Source organism: Lolium perenne, chromosome 5 (genome assembly GCF_019359855.2).
Source record: "Lolium perenne isolate Kyuss_39 chromosome 5, Kyuss_2.0, whole genome shotgun sequence".
In the NCBI taxonomy this organism is placed as follows: Eukaryota; Viridiplantae; Streptophyta; class Magnoliopsida; order Poales; family Poaceae; genus Lolium; species Lolium perenne.
This window is the reverse complement of record NC_067248.2, coordinates 209,163,150-209,177,595: the sequence shown is the minus strand read 5'-3', so window position 1 is coordinate 209,177,595 and position 14,446 is coordinate 209,163,150. Positions and strand designations below refer to the sequence as shown.

The 14,446-nt window shown below is 46.4% G+C and overlaps 1 long non-coding RNA gene across 1 annotated transcript; it reads right to left on the bottom strand.

The window, feature by feature from the left end:
- Nucleotides 1–4,918: 4,918 nt before the first annotated feature.
- On the bottom strand, nt 4,919–9,895 carry LOC139831353 (uncharacterized). Its single transcript, XR_011746062.1, has 2 exons — nt 9,599–9,895; nt 4,919–5,177 (listed from the first exon to the last, which is right to left on the bottom strand). It is a non-coding gene; the product is annotated as an uncharacterized lncRNA (long non-coding RNA).
- Between the last annotated feature and the right edge of the window lie 4,551 nt (nt 9,896–14,446).

The following is a 14,446-nucleotide window of genomic DNA, read 5'->3' as shown; positions in this document are numbered from 1 at the left end:
GATATACACGTCAGGAGGATCATGGTGGCAACGGATTGCATGAATGTTGTCACTAGCTTGGCCGAGGGGACTCTCGGTAGTTATGCTCACATAGTGAGAGAGATTAGGGAGTCTAAGGGCGACTTTGATGCTCTTGAGTTCCGCCACGAAGCTAGGATTTCGAATAAAGAAGCACACTGTTTAGCTAGGAGTGCAGTTTATGATGCACCAGGCCGCCGGGTGTGGCTAGTTAGGCCGCCAGAGGGTTTCCTTGTATCGATTACCTCTGATTAATAAAGGCCGTTTACCCCCGCTTAAAAAAAAAATGTAATTTCTGAATCGACTCTGTACACTTTCATCATAGAAATGTATATTCATACTACTATTTATTTTGATGTGTAAGCATTGTGAAAATGCTAGAACTTCAAAATAAACTGTAATAGAGGGTGTAAGTTCAAAAAATATGAAATCATGCACGTGTCAGCAGTGGCGGAACCACACCTATGTTGTGTAGTCAATTGGCTACACAGTTTTTATATCAATACATTTATTTGACTACACAACTTTAGTTGATTTTATGGCTCCGCCACTGCGTGTCAGTGCCAGGTTGATGGTTCTTGGCGTCAAGTAAGCAAATGAGAATTAGCAAAAGTCTAACGGGCAGCTCGTCTCTTGGTTAATCCCCAAATGTATTCAGGCACCACCGGAACTAGATACACCCAACGACCAGTGTAACCAATGGCAGCAATTCATCAAGGAAAAAAGAGGTGGTGCGTCAATCCAAGGGGAAAACCCAAGCCATGTGCTGATGTGCAGCAGCAAACGAAACGGCGGCCTCCGGGATCGGTTCCATCGATCGCTCATCGGAGTCGGCAAGAGCGCACGGAGAGGTGCAGCGATTTGAACATTGGATCGCGCTTACGCCACCGATTGCTGCGCGGATTTCTATATTTCTCTCCTCCTCGGATGGTGGAAACCCAAGAGTAATGGGCACGGCAGCTCGCAACTTGGCTTTGCTTGGGTGGCACAAAGGAAAACAGCATTCAGGCTGTGCATACAGGAACATATTTGAACTACTACTGGGGCACAGATGTGCAGACAAGTCATAGTTCATACTCGTGTGTTTGGATCCGAAATTTATGCGTAAAGATTAGGGTATGTTTGGACATGGATTGCATCCCGCACTAGTCGATGAGTGATGTTAATTCAATCCCGTTATTTACATCTACATAGATTAGATCTTATGTGTTTGTGTAGAATGAACGAAGATTGTTTGACAAACTACGTGTTTCCCCTTCTCTCTTTTTGCCCGTTCTTCTCTATCTGTAAAATTCCTAATTAAAGGAGTTCACTTTCCAATATTTAACGCAAACCAACGAAGGAAATGCAAGAACTGTCACGCAGAAGTCACAACATCTCCACTTGGCCCACCTAAAGGCCCAGCAAACGGGTTTTGGGGGCACTGGCGCCGACATTTGCACCCAGCCGCGCCTCTCAAAATAGTTTTGGCGTCGGGACGCGTGCACTATTCATCCGGCACCCCAAGGCCGGACGTCATCCGGAGGGAGGCTACCGGGGGCGCCGGCGGGAGGGAAAAGGTGTGAGCGGGCCAGCCTTGTTGGTGTGATAATGCCAATTGTCCCTCCAAAATCATTGTATTTCCCCCCAATTCTCCTTCACAACACAAAGTTCTACTCACGTGTCGTCGCACACTCCCGCCATTTAACCCCGCCGAGCCCAGATCGCGCTGCAACGCCATGGCGCCGAGAAAGTACGTAGCCCCCAGGGCTGCGGCGGACGCGCCCCCAAAGAAGAAGGGCAAGGCGGAGAAGGTGCGTCCAGAGGGGATGTCCAACGCCAAATGGGCCTTCGACTTGCAACGCCGGAAGGTGGAGAACGCCAGCCGCCGGCAGAGGGAGGAGAAGGCGAGGGAGCCAAAGGATCTAGCGGCGGAGGCGATGGAGGCGCCCCCGCCCCAGCACGCCCCGCTGCGTGGGGAAGCCAAGGAAGCGTCTCATCGCCGTCGCCGTCAAGCGCATCGCCGACAACCGGGCCAGTGCTCCAAGAAAGCCTAGGTAACAGCATGCCGCACCTCTCTCAATTCTCGCTGGGCCAGGGTTTCGACCTGCTCGGTGGTTTCAACCCAAACATCCACACCATCGGTGACCTCAACATCGTCCTCGCTGGATCGCCTGAGCTCCGCCGAGCTCACTTCAACGGTGGTGTCCGTCCTTAACCTGACTTCCAGTTGTTCGCGGGCAGCAGCGGCCAGTGCGCGTATGGGCCGTTTGGCCGAATGGAAACCGACTCCATCATGGCTGAAATCATCAACGGTGGTTCCACGTATGGGTCGTTCGGCCGAATGGAAACCGACTCCATCATGGCCGAAATCATCAACGGTGGTTCCGCGCAACCCTCTCTCATGCAGCAAGAGGCCAAGGCTTACGGCGAAGAAGAGGAAGACGGTGAGGAGCCTTGGAAAAATGGCGCCTACACCTACACCGAGGTTCCCACCGTCGAGTAGGAGGAGGTGGAGGAAGTGGCCGTGGCCGACCCAAAAAGGAAGAGGAGAAGGAGGAGGGAGGAGGGGGAGGAAGGGGAGGAAGGAGGAGAAGGAGAAGAGTAAGAGGAAGAGGAAGAGGAAAGAGGAAAAAAAGGCGACAATAGCGGACCCAAGTGGAATTCAAGGGAGGACGAGTGCATCACCGAAGCATGGAAGACGGTGAGTATCAACCCTTTCACCGAGGCTGACCAAAATTGTGATTGCTATTGGAAAAGGGTGAAGGTGGCGTTTGACGAGCGGCGGCTATTGGATCCATACTTCAAGGCCTTGCACCATGATCGCAACGAACTCGGCCATGTCGCACTGTTGGCACATGATCCAGCACGCCTACAACAAGTGGCACGACGTCATGGAGGAGGTTTGCCGTGTCCGTGTTGTTGTAGTACATAAGAAAGCGACACAAAGAAACATACCAAATGAATCTCTTGTTTCATTGCAATGTCGAAGACCCACTTATACATAGGCTGGATGGTGTGTTGGGTAGACACATCTTCCCCAACAGACACCTCTTGGGAGGCATCCCTCCCAATACAATTGATCACATGTTTTATTTCTCAACACTCCCCTTGATCAATTTGTCATTTGTATATCCATAAACTCCTCCTAAAAAACTCTGTGGGAAAATTGAGGAGAAACATTATAACGATATGCCACCAAAAACTCCTTTAAAAACCCAGTGGGAAAAATTAAGGAGAAACCATGTGACATATCGTCTGCACTTGTATTTATATTGTCGCGTCAAAAACCTTGTGTGAGAAACCTTAGGTAAACACACAAAGGAAAAAAGGAGTACGATATCAGCGATCGGAAGATCATCAACGAGTTATAACTAGGAATTTTACTCCCCCTCATAGTTGCAAACCTCAAGGTTGTCGCATACCAATTCAATAAACTTAATTATGGAATACAACTGTTGGTAGAGATACCGTGAATATCACAACATTTTGTTCGCAAATTACCCCCTTACATTTCTGTAATTCATGAGGATAAATATAACCCATAAGCAATATTAGCCTAGGATTTACCCTTTTAACCATAGGTATTCTTTGTGGAGCAGTATGGGCTAATGACGCGTGGGGATCCTATTGGAATTGGGATCCTAAGGAAACTTGGGCATTTATTACTTGGACCATATTTGCAATTTATTTACATAGTAGAACAAATCTAAATTGGAAGGGTACGAATTCTGCACTTGTAGCTTCGATAGGATTTCTTATAATTTGGATCTGCTATTTTGGTATCAATCTATTAGAAATAGGTTTACATAGTTATGGTTCGTTTATATTAACATCTAAATGTTTAGATAAAATAAAACCCTTTATGAAGGGTTTTCTTTTATGTTTTATTTGAGAACCCCTTGAACCCTTTGGCATTATCTTGGCAAATAATGATAGGTGATTCCAGTGAATCTCCACGTGAACTCACATGTGGACGATCATTCTGCGAAGTTGTACACATCTCGCGATGCTTCATATAATTACTACAGAATGATTACCGGAAGGACCCATTTAGAGTCTATTCTGAAGAATTTCATCTGAATACTATTCCAATAAATCCGGTATTTGATATTGCATTGTTGGGATCACATAATTAGCCATTATCATATATCACATCTTGGTCCCTTCTTGATTTTCATACTAGAAGTAATAAAGATTTTTGTGCCTTGGATATATCTGAGAATATTCCATACACAAACTTTATCCCTTCTTAATAAACTGCCAACAAACATAATGGCATGCCTACCATATTTTGCAAGATATCTGAGTGCTTCAATGGTAGATATGGAACTTCGTCTCAATCTATCACTTCACCATCTTCCCTACCTATCAAAGGATTTCTATCCCATATTAGGTATATTATATATCCATGATGAATTTCTTCAATATTTATAGATATATGAAGAGTGATATACATTTATTCCTAGAGGAACAAGCTCAAGTTAAAACTTAAGCACGATTTGGTTTGACCCAAATCTCTGTCTTAAAATGATTGTGTGTATCTCAAATGTCTCGCATAAATACATTGATGATAAGACAACACCACTTAGGTCGACATAAAATCCAACTAAGGAATTATCCATGAGTGCATCAATCAGAGTTATCCTTATCACGGAAGAACTCATACAGTCAGTTCTACCACACAATTATCTCCAACTACTTCAAATCATAAAATGACTCCAAAAATTTCACACACGCATGTTGCGATTTACCTTTGGAGTTAGACTATTAAGTCCTTCAACGACTTTAATATATAAATCCAAAATAAGTGACATGTGGGAGTATGTAGCCACTACTACATACATCAACCACATGGTCCGGCCCTGACATGCTAGAGGCCCGGTGCAAGACAAAAAAAGGGACCCCTATACACAAGTAATAGAGATGATTTTTAATATTTAATTTAAACTTAATCATTCAACATAATTTTCCCTAAATTATCGATGAAGATATTATAAGAGGAAAAAAGAACTACTACGATCTTATTGGTGACAATGTTGAATTCACAAAGCAAGGATGAAGCTTGAGCATCCCTGATTACTCGCTGCGAGTGCTGCAGCCCGCCGGCTTGCGATTGTGCCGGCCCCTGCCCGCCCCTGTGGTATTCCTCTTTCTTCAACCTTTTGTCTCCATCAAACCTATGAGGATTGGGGAACGAGAAAGATGAATTTGAGAATAAATCGAATCGGATGAATAAAAACATACTAGCCTAGAAGAATATATAGGAGAGAAGGGGATTATATTGACTGTTGCAAATCCAAGGGTGATTTCTTGGAATCATGATCTCCACACCGGTTCCTCCATTGATTTTGTCAAAACGGCTGAAAATCTCGACAGGAGAGCGGGCATCATCGGCGGGGATTGGGGACAGGGTCGATGGAGAACGAGGAGACGAGAAAGAACTGAAGAAGCCGATACGATGGAGTCAATGCGTCTGATCTATTTTCTCTTAGTGATAGCTTACTGCGTGGTGCTTGGTGCGATTGTGTGTTCAAAGTACACGCAACGCGTCCAAAGACCTCAACGTGGGCTGATTTTAGTTTGGGTAAAAACAAACAATTAAGGAAGGAAGCCCAGCAGAACTTGTATGTAACATATCTGATGGGGGGGGGGGGGGGGGGGCCTAGTGATCGAGGGCCCTGTGCGGCCGTACTGGTTGCACGGGCTTAGAGCCGGCTCTGAATTTGTACTGCCAATAAGATATAGTACTGAAACGTAGTTTCACTCGTACCAAGAAGGTATGTCACATCATAACTGATTACGAAAAACTGCTACAAGAGCCTCGCTTTATCACCACCTCATTCTCTCTTCCCTATGAAAGATACTCGTACATACCTCTCTCTGATTAGCGAGCGCTACTTTTTCTCAATTACTTCCTTATCAATATAAGTGCAAACAACACTCTCCATAGATTTTGGTTCAGAGCCCAAAAGAATTTTAGCAATTCCCAGGAAGATCTATATGTCAACATATGTAGACTTCCTATATATAATTCTCATGAATCAATATCATTTGTGAAATTCTCATTACGCCTATCAACTCGTTGTGACTACCCACAACAACGGAGTTAAGGCGTTTTGATGTCCTAGCACACAAATATGTGTGCACATATGTGGGTCCTGGATGATCCACATCCTTCAGGTGTCATTCAACCCGAGGTTGATCCACATTTAGTAATTGGGGAGACCATCTCTTTTGTTCCAACAAAAACAACGAGAACTTAGTCTCATATATGATCAAAATTCTCCTCCTCTTACTCTCATTTGGGGAGACGAGTGGCTTATTAGGTACCTCCACTCAATCCGATAAATGACCATCATAACACATTTATCACTAGTAAAGGCAGATTATTTGCAATAAAATGGAAATTAATCATAACCTGAACCTCTGATTCAGATCCTTAAGTATGTGGATATAATGTCTACGGCATTTCTTATCTATTTTTTTTGGCATTCTACGTGGTACACATCGCTCCTAATGCCAGCAATTAGCGTATAGGCTGCAAGCAAGTCCCTTTTCATGGGTTTGACGGATTAACAATCATGCATATCACAGTTATTTCTCATATAGATCTCAGATATATGTGAAGGCCCATGACGTATGCTAGGGTGGTGATATCGGTATGCAACCTATTACAGCATATGGGAAATCATGTTTCCAGGTACAAATTGCAAGCGGACCTAATATTATAAGCATTTGATCTCATCTAGACCAAATATGTGGCGTGTGATTTCGCTTGTTACCACCAATAAAATATTGGCAAATCACAATTCGGTAGCATTCACCATGCAACTTTGACTCTTTTTCATAAGAGATATAACGGACCATTGGTTATGTACAAAATATACTGAATACGACCATTAAATGTTCGTGAACTAAATTCAACGACAGTTCCATTCCAAAGATATTATCTCACGTTAGGATACTTTGCTCTAAATCATCAATTTGAGCACTTAATTCAGTAAACACATGGTTTTGTGTGAATGATATACACGTAAGACCATATTCAAGATGCATGTGTGCAAACCACCAAGCACCAATGTAACTCACACAATGGTTGAGTAATTCACATATATTCTTGAATGCCTTCAAAAATAATGCTGGCTCATTTCAAACTTTAAGGTGGGAGTGACTTAAAATTAATTTCCCTACGACACGTCCGGTGCACATAAAATGTTATGTTTATTGGAAATATTGCAATAGTAAGTGTTGGTCAATAAAATTATCAATAATTTTTCCATCTTCCCATAGCATGGTGATAAAAGAGGAAACATTATTGTGTACGCAGCAAAATTGACTATGAAATGATTCATACACTCAATTTTCTCAACTATCATGTCCTCGGAACATGATGTTGCAAATTATACTACATGTAGTAGTACAATCATAGGTTAATAATATTTGGAATAACCAGGAGACTACATGAGATCTCAGAACATCTTGGGAATAATCATCTACAAGCATATCATCATTGTAGTGGAGTAATTTTCTTCTACAGTACCAAAATATTTCTAGTTATTCCTTTGAAGTTGAACTTCCACCTTATCCTATCGAACTCATTTGCCTTCTCTGATAAGGAGTTGGTGGTATGATTGGTATGATTCAATCCAATGCTTGACAGATTGGTAACCACTGTATTCTGTATTACCACCCCTTTGACAAACTTGTGAGTTGTCATTGTGATCATTTATTGTAAATGATCCATTCCCTTTGAGAGATATACTCCTTTTCTATTTTCATTTTGCCTCACTTACATTGAACTATTTGTGGTTCTCTAACCACTAGATTGTTTAGCACTAAGAGCGCAATCATGAATTTCAGGCAATAGTATCGCACCCATTGAACGTGACGATCCTTCATAAGAAGTTTATCATATTTTCACCCTGAAATAAAATGATATTTATATTTACCATCATAGGTACAACCAGAATTGTATCTGAAATTGCCTTATCATATAACTTTAACTCGATGTTGATTTACAGACAAAAGACTTTTAAGTCTAAATGGACTCGAAGCCCTGAACACGGTTGAATAGTCATTTTTCTGGTGCTTATAAGGGGGTCCCAAAAGGGATAAATGGATATTCATCATCCATTTAAATACTCAATTTGAGAATTGAGTCATTCTGATTATGCTATTTTATAAATATACATGATATTATCTACATGTGAAGTGTTTGTGGCCATAAGGTCACAGGTCGACATCATCAATGTCCATGACCCATATTAAATAATTACTCCCACATAATGTCATCTCATCGCAATTCCTTTCGAAAAAGGTCAGCCATATGATGCATGAAATACTCACGCATTAATTTACCCGAGGTAAATTATGTAGGATGAAAATGCTATGGCTAAGCATATTCATTGTCATGATGATTCGTAGTGAGCCATAGGGTAAACTTTCCGCAGAAGATCACCACATTGTGTCCTATGGTTGCGTCTTATTAAGGCCAAATACCTAAGGGGCCGGCCCCTTCTGACATGCGACGATCGCGAGGGGTCACAATTTTGGCGATCCCTCCAAGGCATCAAACAGGATATCGGCCTAGGGATATCCTTCTGCATAGGCACGGGCGAGGAGACCATATTTGGTTAGACCCGTGGCTTGGGGATGCTTATTCGCGATTTGTGTTGACCTTGCTTTCCGTAGGACCTTCAGGGCAGAGGAAGGTGAGGCGTGGGAGATGCTACAGGCAAGGATCCTGACGTCCCTCTCAGCCTCGTCGGATAGTGTTTCTTAGCGTCTCATCCCTTCGGGGTTCTTCACTGTCAGTTCAGCGTACCGGGCCCTTTTTAGAGGGCCTTTCGTGGACTCCGCCACTTTGGAAAGCGCCCTTACCCCTCAAGACCAAGATCTTCGGCTGGCATCTCCTTCAGGATCGCCTGCCCTCAGTGGTGGAGGTGGCTAAACACCATGGGGCGGGGGACGGTTTATGTCCATTATGTGGGGTACCCAAGTAAGTAAACCCACATAATGTTCACTTGTCCCGCGGCCAGGTTCCTATGGAACTTTGTTCATGAGGCTTTGGGCCTCGACTGGCTAGCCCAAGACATCGGTTAGTTCCTAAAGTACCGAGCGAATAACACCAACAAGAAGAGACGTCTCTTCTGGCTGGTGTTTGCTGCCATGTGGTGGACTCTTTGGCTGTTCGTAATAAGATGGTTATTGCAAAGGTTTTTCTTCAACATGCCACTGACTCGATCTTCAAATTCCTCGCCTTCTTGCATGAGTGATACCCGTTATGTAGATAGCGAGATCGGGAGCGCCTAGATGCCATGCTTTGACACCTTCTACAGGCGGCACACTGTCTCTGGCACACTGTCTCTCTACGTCCAAGCGCTGACTGGCGCCCATTCGTCCTGCGGAGCCATGCTTTCTTTTTTCCGGTTTCGCCTTGGACTTGTTCTGTGCTGCAGCTCCAGCAGGCTTTTCTCTTTTTCTTTGCTCTTGTGATTAGAGACTTGGTCCCATACTCTATATAGTTGTGGTTGCTTTATAAAAGATGAAAGTCTATTTCTCGATAACAAGTGTTTTAAAAAAATTGCAGAAAACTAACCCTGAAATTTCTTGCACTAGCCAAAGTTAGCGCCTGCAGCCAAACTCCTCGGAAGCTTCCATCCGCTAGTACGCGCCGTCGAAGCTCCTCCAGCACTGCTTGGACCAACCAGGGAAACTCCTCGTCGGACCGCTCGCCACCAACTAGGCTGATTCACAGGTGGAGAGCAGGGGACTCGATGCAGGCGAGGAGAGAGGAGATGAATTGGGGACGAACTCGATGCGAAAATTCGAACCGGCCAACGAAAAAGAAAACCCACTCGAAATTGCGATCGTTGTTGTGGACACCAGCGCCTAGCGCTTTCAGCCACTCGATCGCAATAGAACGCACCGCGAGCACACCTCGTAAGACCAGTGTGCAGGCACGAATTTCTAATGGAACTTGAAAAGTAAAGTGATTTGCTAACCTGAGTTTCACTATCTGTCCCTTGTCCTCAGTCTGGCAAAATCAGTTTCCAAGTATTCCTGTGTCCATAAAAGGAAGTCACAAATCTTTTAAAGTTTGGATATATCTAGACACTCCTAACTTTGACAAATCATTGACATCTTTTTATTGATGGAGGGAATATCAAAAAACTATCCATTCAGGAATCTAGAATTTTGGAACCTCTTTAGAACAGCCAAAATATTACACTGCTATAACAAACATATAAACCGGTAAAGTAACTCACACTGTCTAAAATTTATGAAGAAAAATTGCCGTATTATGATCGTAGTGGATTTTGTTTGCCTTGACAAGTCACGCCACATGCCATCTAATACTTCACACCGCCATCTGATTATGTTCGTGGTAGAGACTAGGGTTCTACCGGGTTTAGGGCGGAGGTTGTAAGGGTGGAAGTGAGGGCGGAGAGGTTGGGAAGCTCGGCGCCGGCGGCTGGGCGCCGTCGCGGAGGAAGAAGGAGGCGGCTAGGGTTGGTGCGGCGGGGGCTAGGGTTCTCCCGTCTCCCTTCAGGAGACGAGACAGTAATGATACTGAATTATTGTCTGATTAATCTTGAAGGGATACAAGTGTTTATATAGGAGGACGGCCTCCTCGAAACCCTAATTTACTTGGGCTAAGCCCCTAATTTACTTGGGCTAAGCCCATAACTAGCCACTAGTGGGCTTCCTACGTGTATAGGTCAGACCGACCATAACATCTCTCCCCGCCTTCTCAAACAGCTCGTCCTCGAGCTGAACTTCTGGAAACTGCTGGCGGAGATCTTCAAGCTTCTCCCAAGTCGCCCCGTCCTCGGGCAGGCCGGTCCAATGCACCAAGACGTGCCAAACACCACGGCGCTGCTGGGCAACACGCGAGCCACACTCGCCGGGGCAGGCTCTAGACGCCCATCCGAAGTAGGTGGAAGAGCTGGTGGTGCAGAAGGAGGGTCGCCCCGGTAGGCCTTCAGGAGGCCGACGTTGAAGACGTCGTGGAGGCGCGAGCCTGCAGGCAACTCAAGGCGGTAGGCGAGCGTGCCGATGCGCTCCAGCACACGGAAAGGACCAGCGTAACGAGGTCCCAACTTGCGCCTGGAGCGTGGGTCCAAGGACTGGGTCGTCCGGTGAAGAAGGCGTAGCCAGACCCAATCGCCCACCGCGAACTCCGCCTCGCGATGGTGTGCATCATAGTATTTCCTGGCCAGCTGCTGAGCCTGAAGAAGTCGCTGGCGCGCCTCAGCCAGTATCTCGTCGCGGGTACGCAGCAGGTCATCCGCCGTCTCAGTACGGGCCGTGCCAGCCGTATAGGGAAGCATCGCCGGTGGTGGCCTCCCGTAGACCACCTCAAAGGGAGTAGCGTGCAGCGCGGAGTGGTAGGACGTGTTGTAGCAGTACTCGGCCCACGCCAGCCAGTCCACCCAAGCTCGTGGACGATCCCCGGTGATGCAGCGCAGGTACATGGCGATGATCTTGTTGACGACCTCGGACTGGCCGTCCGTCTGAGGATGAAACGCCGTACTCATGCGGAGCTTCACGCCCGCCAACCCAAAAAGGTCCCTCCAGACGTGACCCGTGAACACAGGATCACGATCACTGACGATGGAGGATGGAAACCCGTGGAGGCGAACGATGCCGTCGAAGAAAGCGCGTGCCACGGACGCCGCCGTATAGGGATGGCCGAGGGCGATGAAGTGCGCGTACTTGGAGAAGCGGTCAACCACCGTGAGGATGACGGACTTGCCGCCAACCTTCGGCAGCCCCTCAATGAAGTCCATCGAGATGTCCGCCCACACCTGGGACGGCACGTCCAGTGGCTGTAGCAAGCCTGCCGGACGGAGCGTCTCCGTCTTGTTCCGCTGGCATGTGACACACGCCCGCACCCAGTCTCGCACCAGGGCGCCATCCCCTGGAATGTAAAAATCAGCGCGGAGACGGTGCAGGGTCTTCTGGGCGCCCTCGTGACCTGCAGAATGCGCCAAGGACAAGGCCTGGTGGCGCAGGTCTCCATGATCCGGCACGAAGATGCGGCGGCCATGGAGGAGTAGTCCCTCGTCCAGGCGCCAGGGCGCGGCCAGCTCGCCGTCGGCCAGGCGCTGGCGCAGCTGCTGCGCATCCGCAGCCGTGGCAGTAGCGCGGCGAACCTCGTCGATGAAGGCGAAAGATGGCCCGGAGTGGATGCAGAGGGCTGCACCGACTGTGGGTGCGTCCGCAGCATCGTCAACGTCTCGGCGGGACAGGGCGTCGGCGACTGTGTTGAGGCGGCCAGGGCGGTACTCGACGGTGAAGTCGAAGCCGAAGAGCTTGCTGATCCACTGGTGTTGCGGCACGGTGGAAAGGCGCTGATCCAGCAAGAACTTCAGGCTGTAGTTGAAAGGATCGTATGCCGCACCTAGAGGGGGGGGGTGAATAGGTGCTAACCAATTTTTAGTTCTTTTTCAATTTAGGCTTGACACAAATGGTAAATTCTCTAGATATGCAACTAAGTGAATTTACCTATATGACAAGGCTACCAACTAAGCAAGATAACTAAGCAATAGAGAGAGAATAGGATAGAGGTAACCGAGAGTGGAGCACGCGATGACACGGAGATGATTCCCGTAGTTCCCTTCCTTTGCAAGAAGGTACGTCTACGTTTGGAGGAGTGTGGTTGCTACGAAAGCCAAACCAACAGCCACGAAGGCTTCACTCAGATCTCCGGTGAGCAACGCCACGAAGGCCTAGCCCACTTCCACTAAGGGATTTCCTCGAGGCGGAAACCGGGCCTTTACAAGGTTCTTGGGGCACACATCCACAACCAAATTGGAGGCTCCCAAATCTGTTACAACACAACAATCAACAACAATACATCAACACGAATCAACTAGGGAACCAAATAGGAACACTAGCATGAGATCCCTCAAACAAGAGAGGGGGAAATGAAGAACGCTTCGGTGAGGATGTAGATCGGTGTCTTCTCCTTCGAATCTCCAAAGATCAAGAGATTTGGTTGGGGGAGGAAGGAGATCTTGCAAATCTTGACTTTCTTTGAGTTGGCTCTAATGGAGGTGGCTTGGCAGACTTCTTGTGCAATGATTGAGCAAAGAGGCAAGGAGGAAGAAGGGGGTATTTATACCCCCACTCAAAATGGAGCCGTTGCGGTTTCCGGGGGCCGGATAATCCGGCCTATGTATGGGCCGGATAATCCGCACCCCGGATAATCCGGTCTTCGGGGCAAAAGTGTGACAATGTCCGGCCAAATGTCCGGCCCCCTTCCAGAGTCGATTTTCTTCCAGTCCTTAGCGAAAAACGGGGGGGCCGGATATTTCCAAAATATCCGGCCCGGATAATCCGGCCCTGGTACAATACCGGGACATTATCCGGCCAAATGTCCGGCCCCTTCCGAGCCAAAATTCCTGAAACACTTAGCCAAAAACGGGGGCCGGATATTTCGACAATATCCGGCCCGGATTATCCGGCCTGGCCAAACTTTTTCTCGAAACCTTTTTGACACACGATCAAATCCAACACACATGAATAAATATCTATGTAATCCCTGTACCACTTAAACAAACATTAGTGTATCATATATATTGACATCAAACACACAAAACATAATGTGAGAGATGTTCTTTCAATCTCCCCCTTTTTGGTGTTTGATGACAATATACGGATTTGCAAAAGAATCATTATAGAGACAAGCATGATGGCAAAACATAGAGGCACTCCCCTACATGTGTGCATATAAGTAATTTGCATTTGAATACAAATACACAACACATAGAAGTATGGTGCCTCAACACAAGAGATATCCAACATGAGCTCTAACAAAAGACATTGACACATATGAAGTTGAGATAGGATGAAGGAAGTCATACCCATGTGTAGATATATAATACGGAGATATAGCATCACACATAATGAAATATCCTTGATCTCAACAAATAGAAATCCGAAAACCATAACAATGTCTCACACCACATAGCACATAGTTTTGAACGGCACACAAATAAACCAAATAGTTCAAATAAGCGGGAACACAAGCAATATAAGAATGATAAACGCCTATGCTTGTGCCCAAACCATGCAAATCCCCGAGAATCCTAATAGAACACTTCTCCCCTTTGGCATCGAGACGCCAAAAGGGGACAAGCGCGATGCTACACGTCCCATGGGAATCACTCGGAGGCATAATCATCATCGGACTCTTGCACCTCTTCTTCTTCTTCTTCCTCTTCATCGTTGTCGAGCATCCGGAGAGCGACGGGAGGTGTTGGACCTTTGAAGGCAATCATCAAGATCACTCCATGGAACCCGTGCAGTGCCATCTAGTGTAACCCGGGTGAGCTGGAGGCTGAGGTGGGGGACCTTGATCACCACTGAGCTTGTGTAGAATAACCGCCTGAGTATGCTTAATCTCAGAACGCTCACGGCTAGCTGCATAGTTCTCCTT